Source organism: Periplaneta americana, chromosome 9 (genome assembly GCF_040183065.1).
Source record: "Periplaneta americana isolate PAMFEO1 chromosome 9, P.americana_PAMFEO1_priV1, whole genome shotgun sequence".
Taxonomy (NCBI): Eukaryota; Metazoa; Arthropoda; class Insecta; order Blattodea; family Blattidae; genus Periplaneta; species Periplaneta americana.
The window spans coordinates 94,308,199-94,334,523 of record NC_091125.1 but is presented as its reverse complement, the minus strand read 5'-3'; the positions used below and the strand labels follow the sequence as shown (position 1 = coordinate 94,334,523).

General features: G+C 37.9%; 1 protein-coding gene across 5 annotated transcripts in view; it reads right to left on the bottom strand.

Moving 5' to 3' along the window:
• LOC138706266 (uncharacterized) overlaps positions 1–26,325 on the bottom strand; it is a 149,780-nt gene that overhangs the window by 79,094 nt on the left and 44,361 nt on the right. For 2 of the 5 annotated variants that reach the window (XR_011333939.1, XR_011333942.1), the window contains one exon: positions 12,614–16,761. The exons of 2 other annotated variants lie outside the window; for them this stretch is intronic. The gene's annotated coding sequence lies outside the window, so the exon portion shown is untranslated. Of the gene's footprint in view, positions 1–4,014; positions 4,076–12,613; positions 16,762–26,325 lie in introns of those variants that run through there. One more of the 5 variants, XR_011333941.1, reaches the window with a different exon arrangement.

Sequence of the window (26,325 nt, the reverse complement as noted above, 5' to 3'; positions counted from 1 at the left end):
TATTTTATTTATGTTGTCTCAAATAAAGTTACCACAGAATCAATGTTTATCATATAATAATAATTTATTTATTTAATCTGGCAGAGCTAAGGCCAGTAGGCCTTCTCTTCCGCCCAGCCAGACTCTAATTCTAATTAAATACATTTGCTTACATAGTTATTACATTAATATCTAGATCATAAAACAACATAAAAGTAAATGATGAAAATTGGATAACTAATGTTAGTGTGACAATAATAAACACTGGTAAGAAATAGTTATAATAATAATGATAATAATAATAATAACAATAATAATAATGGTAATTATAATAGTAATAATAATAATAATAATGAGATAATTTATATATTTATCTGTGATATATATAACCATTAAACACTGAGAAACCTGAAACAGCTATTATTGTTGACAATAATTGTTAGAAAAATATCTCGTTAACCTATTCTTAAATTGATTTGATGTCTGACAGTCCCTGACATTACTCGGTAGGGAATTCCAAAGTCGAGGAACAGCCACAGTGAAAGAAGATGAATATGAGGATGTTCGGTGGGAGGGAATGGATAATATTGAGGAGTGTTGTGATCGTGTGTCTAGGTTATGATGGGTGGATAAATTTTGAAAACGAGACGCAAGATAGACAGGAGTGGAGAAATGTAATATGTGAAAGAGAAGGGAAAGACAGTGGATTTTCCTAAGATCTTCTAGACGGAGCCAGGACAACATTTCGAGGGATGGTGTTACGTGATCAGCCCGGCGAATATTGCAGACGAAACGGACGCACATATTATGAACACGTTGTAGTCTCTCAGCTCATTGTTCGGCATGTGCATTTCAGTACTCATTAGTTAAGGTCGGCAGAATGTCATAGTTGTCACGAACGTCGATCATCATAATTCACAACCTCTGAACGTTCGGTAGAAGTTCAAAGTACGGATGGAAACTACGAAATGTAACGCAAATGAATGTTGATCGTAATCCTAGCTTAAAAGATACAGACCGCGTACAGACATTCTGGAAATGCTGGTTTTTGTTGGTTTCTTGTACTATAGATAGGCTACAGAGTGCTGCATTGGAGTTAAATCGCTCGCTTGAACTCGGTCGAGTGTCGCACCCTCGAGTGAGATACGATCGTATAAATAGAAGCACAGTACAAGGTCATCTCACCGATATGTCTTATCTTGTATGGAAGGCGACAGATAAGGTACACATATGTTTTGCTTACACGGTAAAAATAAGGCTTTATTTTCTGCGTTTATGACAAACGTTTAATGGAACAGTCAATGGAACGTACCAAAACAGGAACATGAAGTTATAAATAAAATAGTATGAAAATCTTTGATATACAGTTATTATTTCTAATTAATAATTATTCAATATTTGATTTACCTCATATATGATATGATAGGTCCATACATAGTGTTCCGCCTATATAATACGACAATGTAGAAACGTATTACAAAATATGATTGATATAGCAGTAGATTAATAACAATATTAGTACAGAGATAACGTCACAGAAAATATAATAAAACGAATAATCATGCTGCACAACTGTTACAGACGCAAAGATTAATACACTAATTATTAGAGATTATTATTATTATTATTATTATTAATAGAAAACTTGATACAGTTCTTGCATTATCGTGATAGTGTTCTCCGTTTATAATAATTACATTTACATCCAATAACATCTATCAGATGTGGCAAAAACAAAATCACTCCTGTGTGGGGAAAAAAAAAAAAAAAAAAAAAAAAAAACATTTACCTACAACATTTATATTACATTTTAAAGCAAGTTTTGTAGTTGTACTATGGAGAGGTTAGTTAAATACTGCAAAGTTTTGAAATGATTAATATCTATGATGTTACTACACAGTTCATCACTGTAACAAGAACGAATGTCTAACGTTCAGCTTATACCGTTCGAGGATTTATCGCTCGTGACAATTTTACCCATCATGCATGTGCGCTACCTATCGGATTATGCTATGAATTACTTGGCGCTCGAGCCAAAACGTCCGCTGCAGACCTGTGATAGGCTACTTCTTTGAACTTTAAGAGCTCCTTTGCAGTGTTTTTTGACACTCACTTCACAGAATAACATTTACACAGTATTTTTATTTTCAATTCTCACTTGAACAAAATTAAGTTGTCCGTATACGTTGAGAAATGGTCTGCTGCCGAGATTCACAATTGAAGAGGTGGATTTCAAACTGGCCTAATCCAAATGACAAGTTATGAGAAAATTGACAAAAACTGATAAAATAAATTTGTAAATTTGAAAAAAATCATATGCAGACACTAAGGCAAGGCTTAGGAGAGTCTGTTAAATATACTTCCACAGTTATACAGGGTGATTCACGAGGATTTACCGCCACTTTCGGAGCTTATTTCTGAAGATATTTTGAGCAAAAAATCATATAAACAAATGTCCTATTCTCAATATTCACAGAGTTACATTTCATTATTGGAACGCATTGCTGTGAACAACGCGTGACCTTGGCCAGCGAGCAGCCAATGCGTGAATGTGACAATGTTGTGTCAGCAGCTGTTTCACTGACTGGGTTCGTGCTCAATGAGTCACATTGTTGCCTTTGGTTGCGAATGTTGTGTGGTTCATTCCAACAAGCGGTTCATGTATTAGATCATGTACGAACCATGCATCATCATAATATATGCATGCGCTGTTTGGGTATTTGCTAAGAGATTGAAACAGAACTGCATGATGTTGGAAGGCTTTTTCGAATTATCGTGTACTAAATCCAGAGATGCTATAATATTGTGATCATCTTTTCCTGAGAACGGACTGCTTAATTATTATCGTTTCGCAGGTAATTCAAATTGCAGAAAAAAGAATTTCGATAATTTTCTACAAAAACATAACAAAAAATTTGGAAGGTAAGAATTCCACTAATTCGATGTAGTGTGCTGAGGGACTCCTTCATCTAAAAAGAAACAATAGTTTTTTTTTAATTGTACATTTTATGCACTTTATTTATTATTTTTTAAATCAAAGTTCCATGTTGAAAATGTAATTAACTATTTCATTGCCTAAATACTATTCATTCTCTTCTTTTATACGAAAATTTAAATTAAATCTCTAGTTCTGTTATTCGTCTGCACTGTCACTTTACATTTTAACATCATTGATGGGAACAGTCGATCATGTCTTTCTTCAGTATCCAGGAGACGTTGCTGAGCGTATGCGTAGGATGGATGAAGGATCTTGTCTACCAAACGAAGTCACAGACACGTAAGGAACTACTTGCGTGCATCATGCATGCCGCTACGGAAATTAAAAATAGCCGTAAACAGTTATGTAGAGCGACGAGTGCGGTTCACAAGCGTGCGACCAAGTGTATCGAAGCGGACGGCGACATTTTTTAAAATGTGTTGTAAACTCTCTAAGACTGTAAATTAGGACTCAAAATTGAACTGCATAGAATCAACAAAGTGGAAATGGTATGATCTGTTATAATATTGTTGTCATAAGTGCATTAGAATAATGTAATTTTCTAGTTAAACATTGAAAAAGATGGTTGTACGAAGCAACTAAAGACTTCACAGCACATATTTAGCTTCAAAATACTTGCCAATTAAAGAAATTATACTTCTCAATGGTTCATTCTCTAATTGTAATATTCTTACACCTTCAAACTTAAGAAAAAACGTATTTTACAAGCAACTTCAAATTAGTGTACGATAACTATATAAATATTGAGAACAGGACATTTGTTTATATGACTTTTGTGCTTAAAATTTCTTCAGAAATAAGCTCCATAAGTGGCGGTAAATTCTCGTGAATCACCCTGTATTGACTTGAAAAGGATAAATTAAAACTTGAATAAAGCAAGTTATAGTCTTTAAACAAGGACTTAGGACACTTTGCAATCCAATATTATTAAAAATAATTTTCACCAAAAAGAATACTAATACCGGTATTACTGGTTATATTTGTCATGGAGTTAACACGTGCTAAATTCCTGTATCCATTTAGTTCTTTTAACCTACCTTTATAGTTGTCTGTGGCCGGAGTTCCAGCCTACACGAAAAGTGTGCATTCTAATTGCAGGTGGATACAATGTTGGAAGGAACTGGTTTTGCAACATGGATAAATATGCTTACCAATTAGAAAAAATCTCCATACAATGAAGAAATTCATTGCATAGTCAGACAGGAAAATGTATGTGTTCAGTAGGCCTACTCTATAATAGTAATACTGGAAAGTTCACAGTTGAAGTGGCGAATGACGTAACCAGTGCAGCAGGAATTGTACGGTCAGACAGCGAGGCTGACGTGAGGCATTGCGCGGTAAGCCTTCATTGGGAAGGATTAATGGCTCTCCTCCTGTATTCGACAAATACTCTTTTGCAGCCAGTCCAAATGATGTAACAATACATACCGCGCAAATAAGCAAGCAGGCAGGCAAAGGGTTCTTTCCGAGGTTTTCCCCAATCGTAAGGTGAATGCCAGGTAGTCTATGGCGAATCCTCGGCCTTATCTCGCCAAAAATCATCTCGCTATCACCAATCTCATCGACTTAATAGTTCATACAACGTCGTTAAATAACCAACTAAAAAAAAGGAAAGGTGGGAAGGAAGGAAGGGAGGGAGTGAGGAAAAGAGGGAGGGAAGGAAGGAAAAGAGAAAATAAGCAGGCAGGCAGATACTGTAAAAATTAAAAAATGATTTCCTCTAAAAATATTTGTCTCTTAAGACAAAATTGTGTTCTGATGTATTTTTAAAATTAATAATGTTATTTGTAAAACTAGAATTGATGCAAACAAAAGAGCTATTTAAAATGGTAGTGCTACCTGTTAACATTTCCGTTTGCAGTGACTGTGTCAATATCTTCATTGATAAATAATATAATAAACTGTTTGATCAAAAATAAAATGGACTACCAGATAGGTAGGAAACGAAATAAGCGATGTATGAAAGCTGCTAAGTAATGTACAACCAGATCAAACACATTTGAAAATTGTGCCAATTCATTTCTATTCTAATGACTTTATAACTTCTTATTAATTTAAATTGTTGTGAACAAAGAGACTCCAAAACCCCAAAACTGAAACATAACAGATGAGGGTTGTTTGCTGTTTAATTTGAAGAGGAAGGACAGGGCTTGTAAATATCGTATGTCTTATCTCTCATCTCCAATCCTGTGCTTCTAGACACATGGCTGAAAATGCGCTTCGCTTCGATAATGTAGTTGCTGAGTTTGCGTGGTGAAAGAAAGGTCGTTTTTAAAGTGTTACAAATAAGTGATATAAGTGTGAAACTAAAAGCTGAAGCATGGATTCTATTCCTGGAGGTATGTAGAATATTTGAACATAGTTCTAAGTAATTATCTAATTAACTAACGGCATTTAGATATTAAATAATATAATCATGTTAATTGTGGTTGAAAATGTGAAAGCGGCGGATTCACGGAGGTTAAAAGTTATTGGTCCTGCGAGATCCTGTCAAGTTTCTCATTACTAATCATACCTATATGGATGCTTTTCATGTACCAATAAAAAAAAGTCTGCCCCAAACTGCCACTGGGCCCACTAGCTCGAATTTAGTTTCGAAGTGCGCATAGCGTTTTTGCATTGTAATACATTAGTTCTTAATCAATATATTAAAAATTGAATTATTTTTGTAATTCTTTTCAGGATCTGAAAGTCATCACATAAACCTCACTAGACGTGAATTATTTACCATACTACAGGAACGTTCATTATCTAATTTTGAAGAACAGTGCGATTATTTAAGAGAACGCATTAGAATCATAACCAATTCCCCTGCAACAATATCCGATGAACTAAAGAATGTGTTAAATCATTTAATATCTAATTTTAAAACCAGATGGCAACAGTCAAATATGACAGTTGAGAGATTCCTATCACGGAATAAGGAGTGGCGTGAAAAATCTATAAGTTTTCCAATACACATTACTGAAACGCAAATGAGGGGCGGGCGTCCATTATTAGAATTTAGTGAAAGTAGTCAGCGTTCTAAAAGACGAAAAACACAGGAATTAAGACAAACGGTAGGTCCTTCAGAACTCGCATATGCCACACAAATGAGTCTTCGTGAAACAGGAGAGGTTGATGCTGCTGCTGTAATAAAAGATGTACAATTTTCAACACCAACCAGGGCCTCAAAATACAGAAAAGCTTATAAATTAAGTTCAGAGAGTTGTATACCTTTATCTGGAGCAAAAGCATTGTCCATTCTAGTTGAAGCTAAATTAACGAAATTCCAATATAACCTGATTAGGTCCGTGGCTAATGAATCTAACGCCCACATTTTTCCGCCATACAGAACGGTGTTAGAAGCAAAAAAGACATGCTATCCCGATACGAGTGCCATTAAAATAACAGAAAAGTCTGCTGAAACTGAGCTGCAAGCATTGTTAGACCATACGTCAGAAAGAATATTGAAAGTCCAAGAAGACGTTATAAGCACTTTAACTGTAAATGAGAAGCAAAATTTACAACTTATTTCTAAGTGGGGTTGTGACGGAAGTTCTTGCCACAAGGAATATAAACAACATTTTGCTGAGAAAGATACATCAGACGCCAGCCTTTTTGTAACATCATTTGTGCCATTACAGATGATAACACACAATAAGAAAATTGTATGGCAGAATCCCCGACCTTCATCATCCCGTTTTTGTAGACCGATTAGACTCCAATTCATCCACGAATCTAAAGACATTATAGTGACAGAAATGGAACACATAGAACAAAAAATACATTGTCTGCAGCCTTCCTCAATCTCTGAAGGGGGACATACTGTTACAATAACACATGAATTAGTACCAACAATGGTAGATGGAAAAGTCTGCAATGCAGCAACAGCCACGGACTCTGCTCAGAGGTGCCATTTGTGTGGTGCGACATCAAAAACTTTCAACAATATTGATGACATGCTAGCAAGGAAAGTAGATGCCTCGCGCATAAAATTTGGCCTTTCGACACTGCATGCTTGGATACGTTTATTTGAATGTCTTCTCCATCTCTCTTATAAGCTAGATATAAAGAAATGGCAAATAAGAACAGATGAAGAAAGAGAGACGATGAACAGAAATAAAATAAGAATTCGACAAGGATTCAAGGAAAAACTGGCCCTCGATGTAGATAGTCCAAAGCAGGGGTATGGAAGTAGTAATGATGGCAACACTGCAAGGAGATTTTTCGAGAACTCTGCGGTATCATCAGAGATTACAAGTGTAGATGAAGAAATTATAACAAGATTTCGGGTTATTTTACAGACACTATCAAGCGGTTATGCAATTGATGTAGATAATTTCCAGGTATACACTCTTGAAACAGCTAGAAAATATGTAAATAGATATCCTTGGTATTATATGCCAACAACAGTACATAAAATCCTAATTCATAGCCCACTTATTATTTCATCAGCTTTGCTGCCCATAAGTCAACTGTCCGAGGATGCTCAAGAAGCTCGTAATAAAGGCATTAGGAAATATAGAGAAGGGTTTTCTCGAAAATCGTCTAGGGAAAATACAATGCAAGACGTTTTCAACCATCTTCTAGTATCATCCGATCCATACATCACTAGCCTCAGAAATCTCCCAAGAAAGAAACTGAAGCATTTGTCGGCGGATGTCATATCACTTCTGTCACCTCCAGACGCATCTACACATCTAGATGTGTCCACTCAGGCCCCTGATGAAGATGACTCCGCAGACTCTGATGCTTGCGAGTGAAAGGGGTACTGTACTGTACATATATTATGTATATAATATATATATATGTATATAGGTATCTGTATATAGCCTATAGATAAAATTGTCTACAACTTTGAATACTCTTAGAAGCAATGAAATGATCATCCACGCCATAAAGCATTTACTATAGCTATTTATGTGCATTTACTCGATTTCTCATTCTTAATTATATTATTTTTCCGATTTCTTTCGTCTATGTTAAGTTCAAATTAATTCAAACGTCTCTAGAGGTTTTGGCCGAGAAATTGGGAAAATGAACCACTGTGCGTCACCCAGCACGCCGCAAGGAGTGTATCAACATTTCAAGATGCTAGATGACAGCACGGCCACTTTTCAAATCCCTGCTTTGCTTTTCGAGATGGATCCTTTGATTTAGGTTCACTTTGGCTTATTGTGCATTCTATACGCGATGATTGTCCAAGTCCAACAGGTGGCCCGAGTTGAAATTCATGAATCCGATGTCCACAAGTAGACAATTCTGCCTCAGTCTGACATAGCTGGGTCCCTTCCTTACACCAGTACTCGAAAAGTCGTAGGGCCCGGAGTTCCAAGTCCTTTCTAACTTTGGAAACCCGATCTGCTTCCAAGACTTTACTTCCGCTTATTTTTAACTGTTGCAGATGACAGACGAAATGTGGGGAAGGAAGAAAGTGTTTTTGTAATGGTAGGGGAAAACGGAAGTACCCTGAGAAAAACGCTCTGCAACGTCTGGTTTGTACACCATAAATTCTATCACCACCTGGCCCGGGTATCGAATACGGACGCCTGGGTGGGAGACCAGCGGCTAGCACTGGAGTCACAGATGCGGCTTCCTATCTCTTATTGACACGGATGATATTACTGAAGATGGGTCACTGCAGTTCCTTAACTATGCGCATTCCCAACCCACATAAGCTGACTACGCTAAGGTTCTCTATGTATGTAGCTACTGTATCTCTAGCTTTTGAAGCAGACAATAGACCTACTGTACATTTATATATACTATATTAAAACTCGGACGAAATAATCTTGATACGTAACATGGGTAAACCTAGAAAAGCCCTAAATGTAACCTTAACCGCAACTAGTGTCACTTCGGAATTTTCCTATGAAAAATCCCATGCTTGACCGGGATTCGAACCCGGACTGCCTGCGTGACAGGATAAAGATCTAAATCAGCCGTCATCAGTGCACCCTCGGGCTAGCGTCTCATACCCGCGGAAAAGAGATGCACTGGCGTGCATCCTTAGCTGCTGGCGGGTATGCTTTCTACCTCTCCTTTCTGCACGCCGGTGCATATTCCGATATACTTCTTACCCTTTACCCATTTCAACGAGTGCTGACGACCACTGATTTAGATAATTTAAGAAATTGGGTTAGATCGTTTTTGCACACGTCTTAAATTTATAATGATTGTAAAAGTAATTAAATTTATAAATAAAAACAAAACGCATAAAATCATAAATAAAAGTAAAAACGTATCCCCGTCACACGCCATGAAGGCATTTGGGGGGCATGGAAGTAGAGCCCCATGCTTTCCATGACCTCGGCAATAGAATGAGGCTCTGACCGCCTTTTACCCCCGGGAAAGACCCGGTACTCAATTTTATAGGAGGCTGAGTGAACCTCGGGGCCGTTCTGGAAATTTGGCAACGAGAAAAATCCCGTCACCACTTGAGATCGAACCCCGGATCTTCCAGTCCGTAGCCAGCTGCTCTACCAACTGATAAAATCATAGATAGTATTCATTAACTGTGTATTGTGAGAAGACGGCATCAACTTAAAGAATCTAGCTAGAGATAATTTCGAGCTTACTGTACAAATATTGTAGCCTATGTCCACTTTTCCTAACTTTCGGGAAACGTTGAAAGAAATGGTTCCTGTCGCATACATCTTACATAAATAAATTATAATAGTTATATTAATAACGTTCCGTATAATACAATACAATATTTATGCAAAATAAAGATTTAGCCTCATACTATCATCATATCACCATGTCTGAATTTTAACCAGAAATGGACATACAGTAACTGTGTTTTAAGCCATTTATTTATGCAATTTAGTATGGAGGTACATAGCTGTTTGTTGCAGTGCTGGAAGAAGAAAGATTTCCCCTTCATAAGTAATTCCTGGGAATTCCAGAAGCGACTGTCGTATGAGCTTATTCTTGGATGATTTTTCTCTAAACATCTCTATCTCAATTTAAAACACTGAGGGGAATGAAGAAAACAGAATGTATGAGTCCTCACAGTTTTATGTTCATTGTAGTGCTACTGGTTATTTGATAAATTGGGAAGTTTTCAAACAGCTGCTTATAATTTAAAATATATATGTATATCCAATGCCTACCCACTTCACTTGCGTGATTCGAATTCCGTATATTGCGGATAGATGGCAGGACTGTGACCCATTTTCAAGTTTTACACTAGGGTGGAGTGAATATATACATGAAATTGTTTTTTTTATCTTTTTTCTTGCAAAAATCTGTCTTTTCACTTAACTTAGGAATGTGAAAAATATGGAGTTTCTATATTTAATTTTTGAGTTGCTTTGAAGTTTCTTAAAATAATTTTTTTTGCCTTTCTCTATATTTGTTTTATTATTTTGTTTTTCATTATATAGCTAGTCAATGGCTTTAAGATCACATATTTAAACTTTATTTGGCAGACTCTAAATTGGGGTCGCAGTATACAATATTTTTCTGCATGCATCATGGTAAGCACGAACCAGCTGTACTATTCTTGTATGACTGACTGTCGGAATAGATGCCTTTACCCAGATTTCCTTACTTTTGATAACAACTCTTTCTGAAATCTCTCCAACAGTAGGTTATTTTGATTTGAAGTCAGGTTTTAATTCATTTTTGACCATAGATAATATTTCATTACGTCATGATAATGATAGGTAGGTAATTGTGATGGATTCAGCCCCTCCGGCATTCCGAATACAGGGCAAAGCTATTGTTCTGATTTAAATACCCTGCAATATAAGAAAAATGAATTTTCATTAATTATATTAATTGTATCATATCTAAGAGTTTTGTGATTATGTCCAATTTTCTTATAAATTGAGGCTTCTGTGACACTTCAAGATGAAATAACAGAAGATCAAAAATATACAGAGTCTTTTGACATGTATTTTTTAAGTATTTTCCTGGTATCCTGTTCAGATTAAACCGCTGGAGAATGTTCTCTCACTAAAACATCTGAACCTCCAAATTTTGTGAAAATTTCAAAATATGATGCTCTTGGGGCACCTCTAAATATTAAGCTAGAGAAAAAATATTTTGCACTGTTCTTTATGATATCAAACCACAACTTTTCCCTGACATGACATTTTAATTCCATAAACTTCATATTTTCACTCCACCCTATTGTACACCACTTCGGCGGGCCACACTATGCATGATGTGTATGTGTGGAGAGTTATGTCGTGTATTAGGGTGAGTATATGTGTAAGTGTAGTATAGGTAATGGGTGAGGATGACGATAAAGAGAGAAGGGGAAACCCGGTGCTGGCACGTAGTCTACTTCTGTCGAATAGCACCATGGGGACCGCCAAGCTTAACGTCCCTGTAACATAATTATTTCATATAGGTGGTCTTTGCCACACTAAGTTTGTGAAATATAAAGAATTTTATGACATTCGACTAATTTATATAGTAGGTCCCTGAGTAAACTGGATACGGTAAATTGCCTCCCTAGGTGAAATGACGTAAATTGCCTCCTGTTTATCTGATCTACGGTATAAATTAATGATTGTTATTAATTTGATACCATATGAACAGTGTAGACAGCACAAACATGAAGAAATGTGCATTGTTGAGTTGGTGTCTTCTGTTATTATTATTATTATTATTATTATTATTATTATTATTATTATTATCATTATTATTTATTTTATTGGGTTATTTTACGACGCTGTATCAACATCTAGGTTATTTAGCGTCTGATTGATATGAAGGTGATAATGCCGGTGAAATGTGTCCGGGGTCCAGCACCGAAAGTTACACAGTAGTTGCTCGTATTGGGTTGAGGGGAAAACCCCGGAAAAAACCTCAACCAGGTAACTTGCCCCGACCGGGATTCGAACTCGGGCCACCTGGTTTCGCGTCAGACGCGCTGACCGTTACTCCACAGATGTGAACTTCTATTATTATTACTGATAAACATTTTTAAACTGAAAATTAAAAAAAAAAAAAAGAAAAATTATGTGGAAATAAGCATTTTAGGTACTAAAGCTCCAAATGACTATTTTAGGGTACTAGGCTGTCCATACCTTTATAAATTTTCATGATTTTCCATGTAACATGCACATATTTAAAAAATTTTTAATTAATGCTTAAGAAACAAAATAGACAGTTATCCTATAATATCTAAGGTCTAATGATTACTGTTTTCTATTCTTTCGACGATTTCTGTAGAGTATGCGGGATGAGGATAACGCTGTACTTTCGTTTGTCTGTCGATCAGATTTCCTTCTTGTCTTACCGTTAACTTGCAATATTATGAAAATACACGCCGGCAGAGGGTAACACTCAATGCAATACGATCCCCACGAGGAGACACTACCAGTAATGTGTGAAATACGGTAAACCCCTGGTACCGCAAGGTAAACAATTACGAAAATTTTTAACTTAGATCGTATAATTGGGCAGTCATTTGGAAAAATATTGTATTGCTGTTACCATTTCTATAAAACACTACGCGCATCTTGCTCCTTAGCGGAAGCGCTCCGATGCAACCTTCCAACACAGCATTGCTCCTTAGCGGCAGCGGGCCAATGTAATACGCAACTTGATGTTGATAAAGCGTCGTAAAATAACCCACTAAAAATACGCAACTTAGCATAATAGGTACAAATGATATAACTCTTAATAATTCAGCATTCATAATTATCTTTATTTCATACACATTACAATCTACAAATATCCAAACCCATACAATTACACAACCACCAACCACTTAAAACGTTCAACGAATCCATGCCGTCTTATTTTTAACTCTTAGTAACTTAAATTCAAGTTTTTTTTTTAGCGGTTTATTACGAAGCGAAACCAGTTTTGCTGCAGTTGATTCTCATTCTCCTAATTGGTTAGCGAGGGTCACAGACTGGAATGCAAATCTTGACAAACAAAATATGTAAGCTTTCTACGACGTTTAAGGAAAATGGGCATAAGATCAATGCTATTTCAAAATTGTACGTACTTCCATAATGATTGCACTTTGCCAAGTATTGTTCCTATGTTGCTTTATATTACAAGGGTTATTCCTGCATTCTATTTATATTTTAGAGTTTCTTTTGGTATGAAATACGTTGAGGTGCAGTGAGAAAGTATATTTTGTCTTAATAAATGTTTCGATAAAGAAAACATTTGCGTTGGCTTGAAATTACGTATGTCTTATGTGTGTCGTTCAATTAAAATGAGAACATTGTTAATTTGAACAGCAGAAGTTCAGTAGTAGTTTTAGTAGTGTCTATTTGAGCTATTGCCTCTTTTCCATAGATTGATTTTACCAAAACTAGTTGTACTTGACCATGAGGCGACATTTTAATCATGGAGATGGAAGAAAATAGAGGCTCCGTGATCCAGGAGTTCTACAGAGGTACAAATATCTTCATAACAGGGGGCACTGGCTTTATGGGTAAAGTACTCGTGGAAAAGCTGCTTCGATCGTGTCCAAATATCAACTCTATTTACTTGCTTGTTAGAAGTAAGAAGGGCAAAGATAAGGAGACCAGAATAAAAGAGCTCTTCGAGGAACCGGTAAGTAAATTTCGCTTCCTTATTCTTTTAACCATGAAACTGTCTTGTTAAATTAAGGAGCTCCGTCTGAAGAGGCATTAAATGTACAAAATTAAGGAACTAAGTTCGCAATTACTTTCTAAATTGCAGAACTTGTATACTCAACAGCTGCCTAGGCTGTAGTATTAACCAAGGTAGAAAGTTCGTACCAAAGCAGTAGATTTCAATTGAATACAGAGAGGAGTATAGATGTCACAAGCGCGCCTTGCCCCGCTCCCGTTCGCTACAGACGATACACAGTATGTTCACATAAACAATGCATAATATCATTTTGTGGAGATTTGTAGAGTCGGGAATAGTTCGAACAATATTGCTAATTTATAGTAGTGTTGTGGGATTTCATCGATTAATCTAACCGATTAATCGATCACTTTCTGTTGTAAGATTAATCGATAAAAATATTTAATCGAATAATTGAGTCGATTAAAATTAATCGGTTGTAATTGATATTAATTATTATTTTGTTAATGCAAACTCAGACTAAAAATTCCGACAACATTTGTCTCTCAGAAAATGCTTACTTCAAAGCACAATAGTAGCCTACCGTTACAGCAAATCTTTGCATAAACACTTCAGAAAGAGATGTAGATATGAGGACAGTGACCTGTGTACCCCTATTGAAAGTTGAAACACAATGCGAAACCCTTATTAAGTTTTATGGTTTTCCAAGAAAACTTCCACTTTGTTATCAGCTCGTCTTCCTAGCACATGAAATATATACTTTTCTGGGATTCGCCCTCATCGTCCCTTAGCCATGGCTACACTGTGTGCAAGTGAGAGGGTAACTATCTTATTCTTTAATCTAAAATTTTGTAACCCGATTAGTGATTATTAGACTTCGTTGAATTGCCACACGCAGCATGCTATCAAGTTGCCGATGTACGGTAGTATAGAGGAGGTGAGCGACCGCCCGGTCTCGTAGTATAAGCAGTTGATGTTACGAGTTGTGACCGGTCCAAATAGATGAAGCAGCTACAACTAATGTATACCTATGTAAGCACTTGTTTTTGCATTACTGTAGTTGGAATAGTCAAGGCTTAACATCTTAACATTTGTTCAGTGCAGATAAGAATTCAATCAAACATGCCGTAATATAATATTTCAGAATCGGCTCATGTCAGTAGATTTACTGGCATGTAAAAGAACTCCTGCGTGATAAAATTCCGGCACATCCGGCGACGCTGATATAACCTCTGCAGTTGCGAGCGTCGTTAAACAAAACATAACATTTTTTTTCGAAGATACTATTCTGTACATTGATTATAATAATTTTAAAATCGTGTCCAAAAGCATAATCCTATTAGAATCGTCTAAACTACAACTCTCAGAAGCCCTTAATATAGTGGATAACGTATCAGAAACCGTTATCCAAAATAACATTTCACTAATTTCAGAAAAAGTTAAATGTAAGTTGAGAAACGTTATTGCTAAAAATTCTGCCTATTCACAACTTCGTATTATAAATGATGTACTATCAGGTCACGACAAGAAGTCTGAAGTTGGTGTAATAAAAAGTAGTGACTTTCCGTTCTTCAAATATGCACCTATTACATCGTGTGATGTTGAACGTACATTTTCCCAATATAAAAACTGCTTGAGTGACCATCGGAGGAGGTTCACTTTGCAGTAGCTCAAAATGTAGGCCTACGTAACTCTTCACTGCAATGCACATATTCAAGGATGATGTGAGTATCTTACATTTAAGAGTTAATATATCTCACTATAAATAATTGTGTATTTACATGTTTAGACATTTCCTACTTCAATGGTCATTCATTGTATTTCTTGAATGCAGGATACAGGTTGTATTGTAACCGCAGTATACGGCTCAGTGTTTACATTAGAGGCATACTTCATCCTTTGCACGTCCCCTTCTCATGCAGTCTATACCGCGTGCGCAGTAAACCTTGCGATTCTCGTGGCAATTCAACGAAGTCTAGTGATTATAATAGGGGCCAGTCTGCTGTTTTGTTGCAGTTAAGGCAGTTTCTTTACTGAGTTTGTAGATTAAGCTTGTGTGTTCAGTTTGCTACAGAAAAGAATCAGACTTCTATGGTCTGTGAAAAGTGAAAACTCTATTACGATGCGCATCCAGAAAGTAAGTTCCCGATTTTTCCCCTTGAAAGTAAATGTAATTAGGCGTGTCAATTGCGCATGCGTAACAGATCTATGACGTATCAATCATATGCCAGCAGGACAGGTCCCGCCTGGTGCCAGTAGCGTGGTAGCAGTGGTCCGAAATGGAAGCTCTTATTCCTTCTCCCGACGCCTGCGAGGTTCGGTCGGTGATAAAGTTGTTTAATGCACAAAGCATTGCGCCAATTGAAATTCATCGGCAGCTCTGTCAGGTCTATGGGCCGAACATCATGAGTAAGCAGATGGTGCGTCGCTGGTGTAGGCAGTTTTCCGAAGGTCGTCAAAGTGTCCATGATGTAGAGCGCAGTGAGCGACCGTCCCTCATCAATGATGATCGTGTTGAGCTAGTGCGGCAGTGCATCATGGAGAACCGTCGCTTCACGATTACGGAGCTGAGCAGCCATTTTCCGCAGATATCGCGATCCTTGTTGCATGAGATTGTCACTAAGCACCTGCTGTTCAAAAAAGTGTGGGTGCCGAAAAACCTGACACCCGAACACAAAATGCAACGTTTAGGAGCAGCACTGACATTTCTGCAACGGTATTACGATGACGGCGACGAGTTCCTCAACAGGATCGTCACGGGCGACGAGACTTGGATTTCGCACTTCACCCCGGAAACCAAGCAGCAGTCAATGCATTGGCGGCATAGTGGATCTCCCTCCGGTCAGGAAGAAATTCAAACAGACGCTGTCGGTACGGAAAGTGATGTGCACGGTGTTCTGGGACAGGAAGGGCTTTCTGTTTATTGACTTCTTTCCAAGAGGTGAAACAGTGAACGCTGACCGTTACTGTGAAACACTGCGAAAATTGCGACGTGCCATTCAAAACAAGAGGCGTGGAATGCTTACTGCAGGTGTTGTGCTCCTCCATGATAATGCTCGTCCACATACGGCTCGGCGCACAGCAGCTGTTTTGACGGAATTTGGCTGGGAGTTGTTTGATCATCCACCTTACAGTCCTGATCTTGCTCTCAGCGAGTTTCACGTTTTCTTGCACCTCAAGAAATTCTTGTCCTCCGGTGAGCGTTTTGGCAACGACGAAGAGCTGAAGACGTCTGTCACACGCTGGTTCCATTCACAGGCGGCAGAGTTCTACGACAGAGGGATACAAAAGTTGATCTCACGATACGACAAGTGTCCCAATTCTGATGGTGGCTATGTTGAAAAATAGCTGAAACATTGCTGTACCTGTTGCCAATAAATGTTTTCCTGAAAGTGTGTTCTTTTTTTTTTTTTTTTTTTTTTTTTTAAAGGAAAACTTACTTTCTGGATGCGCCTCGTATATACAAGGTGTAACGAAAATAGTGGGCAAAGTTTTCGGTACGGATTCCTCATATGTAGAGAAGAAAAAAACTTGAATTATTTCAAGGGAAAAATTGTTCCGGGGCCGGGTATCGATCCCAAGACCTCTGGTTGAACACACTAGCGCTCTTACCAACTGAGCTACCCGGGGACTCCACCCGACACCGTCTGAACTTTTCCCTTTTATATCCACACAACTCGCGTGGGCTGACGAAATGCCAGAGATCCACATCGAGTGCACATAATCCCTGTGTGACTTGGAATTATGGTTTTCTGTTAATGTACACAGTGACGTAGCTATATATTATGCAAATATAGTCTTTCAGGTAAAGCTCCCTCTAGAGCAGATTTGAATAATTTCAAGGGAAAAATTGTTCCGGGGCCGGGTATCGATCCCGGGACCTCTGGTTGAACGTACCAGCGCTCTTACCAACTGAGCTACCCGGGAACTCCACCCGACACCGTCTCAACTTTTTCCTTTTATATCCACACGACTCGCGTGGGCTGACGAAACGCCAGAGACCCACATCGAGTGCACACAATCTCTGTATGACTTGGAATTGTGGATTTCTGTTAACGTACACAGTGACGTATATATATTATGCAAATCTAGTCTTTCAGGTAAAGCTCGCTGTAACGCAGATTTGAATAATTTCAAGGGAAAAATTGTTCCGGGGCCGGGTATCGAACCCAGGACCTCTGGTTGAACGGACTAGCGCTCTTACCACCTGAGCTACCCGGGAATTCCACCCGACACCGTCTGAACTTTTTCCTTTTATATCCACACGACTCGCGTGGGCTGACGAAACGCCAGAGACCTACATCGCGTGCACACAATCTCTGTGTGATTTGAAATTGTGGTTTTCCGTTAACGTACACAGTGACGTATACGAGTATATAGTATGCAAATCTAGTCTTTCAGGTAAAGCTCCCTGTAAAGCAGATTTGAATAATTTCAAGGGAAAAATTGTTACGGGGCCGGGTATCGATCCCGGGACCTCTGGTTGAACGTACCAGCGCTCTTACCAACTGAGCTACCCGGGAACTCCACCCGACACCGTCCCAACTTTTCCCTTTTATATCCACACAACTCGCGTGGGCTGACGAAACGCCAGAGACCCACATCGAGTGCAAACAATCTCTGTGTGACTTGGAATTGTGGTTTTCTGTTAACGTACACAGCTCAGTTGGTAAGAGTGCTGGTACGTTCAACCAGAGGTCCCGGGATCGATACCCGGCTCCGGAACAATTTTTCCCTTGAAATTTTTCAAATCTGCTTTACAGAGAGCTTTACCTGAAAGACTAGATTTGCATAATATATACGTCACTGTGTACGTTAAAGGAAAACCACAATTCCAAGTCACACAGAGATTGTGTGCACTCGATGTAGGTCTCTGGCGTTTCGTCAGCCCACGCGAGTTGTGTGGATATAAAGGGAAAAGTTAAGTCGGTGTCGGGTGGAGTTCCCGGGTAGCTCAGTTGGTAAGAGCGCTGCTACGTTCAACCAGAGGTCCCGGGATCGATACCCGGCCCCGGAACAATTTTTCCCTTGAAATTATTCAAATCTGCTCTACAGGGAGCTTTACCTGAAAGACTAGATTTGGATAATATATACGTCACTGTGTACGTTAACAGAAAACCACCATTCCAAGTCACACAGAGATTGTGTGCACTCGACGTGGGTCTCTGGCGTTCCGTCAGCCCACGCGAGTTGTGTGGATATAAAAGGGAAAAGTTGAGACGGTGTCGGGTGGAGTTCCCGGATAGCTCAGTTGGTAAAAACGCTGGTACGTTCAACCAGAGGTCCCGGGATCGGTACCCGGCCCCGTAACAATTTTTCCCTTTGAAATTATTCAAATCTGCTTTACAGGGAGCTTTACCTGAAAGGCTAGATTTGCAGAAAAAAGTTTATATGAACATGGGTCCGGAAATCCCTGGTTGCCGCGTTATAGGGATTACAAGGAGGCAGAGTCGTGGAGGTTGGTCCAAGTCCACGGGCTTGCCAACCGATTTAGCCCGTGCCGTCACCCTGCACCACCGCACGGGTCGCGGCGGACTGCTTGTGGAGCGGTTTAGTGCGGTGAACTTGTTTGTATCAAAGCATGAGCCCAAGCTTCCGCTTCTATCAGTTACTTACGAATTGAGTTGGCGCGTGTTTGTGCTTGTCTGTACGGTTCAATCAACGATCAGCTACTGTTTCAAACATTTGATTTCTGTTTTTCAAGATGAGTCCAAATAATAGTGCATCGCAAAGAAAATACAGTCTCTGTGAGGCTGCTATTACACTTTCAAAGCTCTTTGACAAAGAATATTATGATAAAATATTACATCAAAGATCTTTGATAAAAGATAGGATTTGGGGTATATTACACTACATATAATCTTTTCAAAAGATTTTATCAAACATGACCTAAAATTAGGAACAAATCTCTCCTAACACTTGTTCCACAACAATGAACACGCGTTCCGTGGATTTGTTGATACTACTAATATTTACGCGTTAAGTTTACGACTTGTTTATACTGTTATTTACGCGTTAAGTTTATAACACCATGAATAAATATCTGGTCAGGGGTTAAACCATGGATTGCAAGGCGTGACAAGAGAGGTATACATCAAAATTTATTGAAAGAGCTACAATGAGAGGACTTGAAAAGTTATACAAATTATTATAAAATATTATTTACTTACAAATGGCTTTTAACGAACCCGCAGGTTCATTGCCGCCCTACATAACCCGCCATCGGTCCCTATCCTGTGCAAGATTAATCCAATCTCTATCATCATATCCCACTTTCCTCAAATCCATTTTAATATTATCCTCCCATCTACGTCTCGGCCTCCCCAAAGATCTTTTTCCCTCCGGCCTCCAACTAACACCCTATATGCTTTCTGGATTTACCCATATAATATTAATATTATGTTATAAAAATTATTTACTTACATTTCATTTGCTACATAATCCGATGCCAGAATTCTTGTGGTAGCAACAGTCCAGTTATATTTGCGTGCCGCCATATTTGTTTCACGGTATAGAAATATTTTATCAAAGATAACAAGCTGCACTCACATTTAATAAAAGATCTTTTATCAAAGGAACTTTTATAAAATAAAACCCATTACATTGTCATATATTGTATTATATATATTTTATAAAAAGATCTTTGCCAAAAAATTTTGATAGTGTGCACACCTGTGGAGTAACGGTTAGCGCGTCAAGGCGCGAAACCAGGTGGCCCGGGTTCGATTCCCGGTCGGGGCATTCTACCTAGTTGAGGTTTTTTCCGGGGTTTTCCCTCAACCCAATATGAGCAAATGCTGGGTAACTTTTGGTGTTGGACCCCTGACTCATTTCACCAGCATTATCACCTTCATCTCATTCAGACGCTAAATAACCTAAGCTGTTGATAAAGCGTCGTAAAATAACCCACTAAAATAAAAAAAAATAAAAAAAAATTGATAGTGTAATAGCAGCCCGGAAAAACTTTATCACAGACACCGACCGTTAAAACATACATTCTAAAATACAATCTCTTTAGAGAAAAAGTAGTGAAGGAGAAAATCGCTGCTAGAAAGTTAAAAAATACAGAGTCGGATGAAAATTTTAAAAAGTAACATAGGGACAGTTTTCAAATCTGTGTTCGAGTAGAAAATATTTTAATTTTGTACTGTGTCCGGTGTGCTCATGCCTCACATCAAGCGAAAGCACAACTAGCGCGCAAGCAGGAAAACAGTAGAATGCAATCAACTGGTGGGATGACGTCACTGCAGTGCTGAGACGAGTGCTGAGCAGTGCGGTGGGCTAAGCTGGGCTGCGAAGCCCACCGCAACGGGCTAGGAAGCGGCCGCGCCAAGCAGTGTTGGTCTTGGGTGGTCTGGGCTGCTTATGCATTAGGATTGACAGTGCTGCGCTGAGGGCCAATCTGCAAGACTCTGCAAGGAGGATCATTGTGCACTACAAAACTTAGGTATTGGTTGATTAATGTTTAAATAATTTCAAGGGAAAAATTATTCAAGCCTGCTTCACAGGGAGCCTTTACCTGAAATCCAGATTTGCATGATAAATGTTTCAGTCTGTGTACATTTGTTTACAGGAACTGTTCAAAATGTTCACCTCCTGCCTGAATACAGGCCGCAGTTCGCGTATTGACATCCGGACCTGCTCCCAAATTTCTTGCGTAGCATGTATTGTCCGACGGTGTTGCTCAATTCGCAGACGGAGAGTTTCCACATTGTTCACAGGAGTCATGTCTACGTACATCGACTGAAATGTGTTTGATGGGACGAAAACATAATATCATTTTTCCGTTATGAGATCACTCTAAATCCCGCACAATATCTTGTTGATGCGGGAGAGTGGAAGTCATAGCTAATTGAGAATGACTCGCGCACTATGCATGCATTATGCTTACGATGCGGCTCGTTCCTTGGCTACCCTGTACTGTTTAATATATTATGTAGATTTTGTGAACACATTGTGTTCATGACTGTATACTCGTATTTTCCATATACGTAGGTTGCGTTGCAAGATATGGGATGTGAGAGCTATTGAGCACAGAATGAAGTCAACGGCCTATCTCAGGCGGCAGATACACTAGCCTGATAATCAAGAGTTCAGTTCAGAACTTCAACATATATGGTGGACAAAAGATCCCCAGAAAATTGGGTAATAATCATTGGGGTAACCAATATTTTTGGCCACCCAATATTTATGATCATCTTTTTTTTGTCCATGCCACTTTTTGTCACTGAAACTATGCTCACTATACGTTTCGTTCTCATTATTTTTGCTAAATTAATTTTTTGGTCACAATTTATTTTAGCTCACACCGTTTTTAATTGATAATTATTTATTTGTTACAAGTATTGGCTATTTTAATACAAAGTGAAATTTGTTACAATGAGTTCGTAATGTTTCTTACTAATAATAATAATACAAGATGACATTTTTCGCAATTAGTTTTAATGTTTCTTACAGTCGCTGGTTTTCCCCACAGCCACACCGGCTGTTGGACATTGTGCCACTGTCACATCTGTGACGCAGTGCATGAGGGTTGGCCACTAGAGGGAACCTAAGAGGTGGTGGAGCTTAAACTGAGAGGATTCAATCCGGCATCGGAATGGGAATCCGGTGTGGCTCAGTGGATAGAGCGTCAGCACGTAGAGCTGAAGACCCGGGTTCAAATCCCGGTGCTGGAGAGAATTTTTCTCAACTCCACTTATCCGTCATGATATGATGACGGAGAATTTCTGCATGGAAATATCATATGTACTTCGGTACATCGTAATAATAAGTAAAATTAAGTTTTTAAGAAGAGTTGCTCGTCTTACTTTGCTTGATCAAGTGAACAATAATGAAATTAGAAATAGGCTAAATATTTTAACCTAAATGAAAAAAAAAATATTTTAAATAAAAACAGCTGGTATGATCACATGATGCGAATGGACCCTAATAGAACAAGTATAAATATTCTACATTATAAGCCAGAAGGTCATAGAGATGTTGGTCGTCCTAGAACCAGATGGAGAGATTCTCTGTGAGCCAGAACTGGCCTTCGGGCCTACAATATAGAAAATAATAAATAAACATGCATTAGCCTTTTTATTATTTTTCAAATAAAAGGGAAAATTTTTGTTACCGGTATGGAAAAAAGAGCAATTTTGATTGTTCAGTAATTTATTAGCCAGTCTACTGGATTTTTTATGGCGTCTCATTGAAAAAAACAAAAGAAGACAAAAAAGTATTTGGAGATGAAAGCTTACCAAATGAAGAGTCCACTGCAAGAATGATGGATGTCACTTTCTTGTCAAAAATGAACCAAGATTGTCAATACATAGCTTAAGACATATAGAATGTACATAGAGAGTTATATGGCATTAACACAGATAGTCATTGTCCAGTAATGATCGGAAAATCACAGTTAAGCTTTGAGCTCTAAACATTCCAAACTTTCAATTTATTTTCCTGAAAAATGTATTCCAAATGACAACCATCATTCTTGCAATGGACTCTTCAAATATTTCCGCTTTGTCACATACCTACTGCTGACAGCTGGTAAGATCCAAAGTATCCAATATTAATATATAATTTGGTCATGATGTGTATTAAAATTCCCTCCTTGATATTGTGGGTGAAATAGTGATGGAGCATTATTTGAAAACCTATGATTTTGTCGCTGTGATAGGTTTGTCACTGGTTCCGACTGTGTTATAGTTCCAAAATCACAGCTCCGAGAAATCGCCTTCAGATCAATGCGTGATTCATAGGTACGGCGACTGATTACGTGTATGACCGCTGCAGAATCCAGACAACTGCAAGTCGGAAGAAGATTAACTTGTAGGTCGTAGGATAACATATCTTTGATCTAATTATGATAAATTAGATTCGTTCCAACAAGCGGTTCATAGATAAATTCATGTACGGTTCCTGTACCATCTTATGCGCATGCGCTAGTTGAGCATCTGCTATGGGATTGAAACTGGACTGGACGCTGTTGGAACGCTTTCACAGATCGTTATATTCAAATCCAGAGATGCTATAACTGTGATCATCTTTACTAAGAACGGGATGCTTAATTATTATTGTTTCGCAGCTAATTCTAATGGCAGAAAATAGAATTTGGATAATTTTTCTATAAAAAGATGACAAAAACTATGGAAGGCAAGAATTCCGCTAATTCAATGTCGTGTACTGGGGATTGTCCCACTCTAAAGGTTAAAGAAGACAACTCTCTGATACTGAAGCTGTAAGCACTCGGTATCGGCTATATTCTTCCACGAATGACTCATCTTCGTAAACATTCTTGGGAGATATAGCAGATATTAATTATATAATATATTGCTAATTTATATAGTCCATAGTGCTAAAGACGATTAATTTAGAAGAATTTAACACTCATAAAAGATTTCTATAAAATTTCAAATAATCGAATTGTATGGAATATGTGAAACAGAAGACTGAGCACAACACTGGTCATCAGAAGTATTGGTTTGAATCTCAAAACTAACATTTGTGATCTGTACATTATGGGTTGTACTATGTCTTATGATTGTAATGTTCGGATCTATTACGGGTTTGTTCCGATATACCTACATTCCCCTTGCAAAGAACATTTACAGTATATGTATTCCTTAATTTTGTAAAATGGTCACGAATTGAAGACTTGAAGAACCCAGACAAGCTGGGACTTGCAGTAGCAAGCAAACCTATTACGACTGATGATGACATCACCGTTGGATTGTGGCATGTGTTGCCTGCCATCATCTTTATGAATGACTCTGTGAATGACATTCACAATCGCCAAGAATCATTTGAATACTAAAATAACACTGTGATAAAATCGCTATTATCTATCACAGCAATTTTTCCGAAGCTCCGACGGCAAAACATTGTCACACCCCGCCTCTAGAATGAAGAACATTTGCTGGCATGCTATACATATATATTGTTTTTTTTTTTCCTCTTCTCAAGAAATAAAGCTTGTCATCACGACTCTCTGATAACTGCACTTTCATCCATAGTTCTACTGCTTCAGCGACACTGCTTTCTGACCTCTGACAAGTATTGATGAGCTGGCTCACGTGATATTAGAGGGCGTTTGCTTCTTTTACTTCAGAAAGAAAATTTTCTTCAAATAAGAGACATTTCTCTGATGTTGGAATTTTTGCGAATTCATAATTAGCTGACACTTTACACATTGCAGAGACATCTCGTTGAGAACACCAGCAGACAAGCTGTGGAACGACCATTAGACGAAAGTTGGTGCTACTGATCCGGATTTTTAAATACTTCCAGGACTTGATTTATTTTTGATGATACGTTTGTTGGTAGCAGATTTAAAGTCTGAGAGTTACAGGCAGAATGCCATAATTTATGATTCTTGCTCATTTTTACCATGTTGCTGGCTTTATAGACATGGTACAGTAGATATTTGTGTTATACTATGTCATTGCTATTTCAGTTGCCTCCTTTACAATTTCTCATAATTTTATTTCTACTTGTGACTTGTCTCAAAGATTGAAAGCCTCTAAGATGGCACTTCTTGGTTTTGCACTACTTACATTAACATTACTTATCCTTGTGATAACATTACGTATTTGTGTTATTGGATTCATTCTTCCATCCATCAATGAGTAAAACTGAGTTAGGATTAATATGTGTTTGTATATGAAGAGTTTAGGAGAAAAACAATCAACGTCATAATTCTCTTAAGGGGCTCCGGAACGTCCTATCTCGGCTATGTTAAAATCATTATTTTTCATGCAGTTTTTCTCAGAAACTGCTTGTAGTAGGCACTTGATTTTTTATACGTTATTGTTATATATACTGACCTGATTTAACACAGCCAATTGAAGGAAAAGTGCATAGTACATTAAATATAATTTTTTTTGTTCCTGTCCAAATTTTAACTACAATTTTCAATATATATCAGTACATAATTATTTCATAATTTAGATTTATTGAAAATCTCATGTTAAATTAGGGAGAGGGCTTGTGGCAACGTGCTATGAAAATTTGAAAGTCCTATGTGTAATAGAAGCTGAAAAAACTGAATTTTGTGAGGAAAAAAAAAAACAAACTTACAGAAAAACATTCAAATAATTCAAAATATTAAACTTTTATTTTAATTCAAAATATTACACCTTTTTTGTCATATATATTGTATACTGTAATAGTTTCATATATTGAACACTGTAATAGAGAAAAAAATAAGTTGCAATTATTGCAAAATGCTCCCTGTGGCTGTACAGACGATCCCCGTCCTAATCCAGAGCCTACGCCGTTTCATGGTACTGGTCCCATCTCGACCGTAGTCCGCTCCAGGGGCGGCTAGTCATGTTCACCGATCAATGGGGGGTTCAAACCCTCTGCATGTCACTGGTTAGATGCTAACCCTCATTTTTACCATGTTGCTGGCTTTATAGACATGGTACAGTAGATATTTGTGTTACACTATGTCATTGCTATTTCAGTTGCCTCCTTTACAATTTCTCATAATTTTATTTCTCTTCTGACTCGTCTCAAAGATTGAAATCCTCTAAGATGGCACTTCTTGGTTTTGCACTACTTATGTTAACATTACTTATCCTTGTGGTAACATTACGTATTTGTATTATTGGATTCATTCTTCCATCCATCAATGAGTAAAACGGAGTTACGATTAATATGTGTTTGTATATGAAGAGTATAGGGGAAAAACAATCAACGTCATAATTCTCTTAAGGGTGATTTCATCGTCTAATTAGTATATTACTGCAACATTTATGTGTTTTTCTTATCAGAGCTGATAAAGAATAATTGTGACGACGAATACAGACATACTTTCCTACTTTTTCATTAGAAACAGCAATACA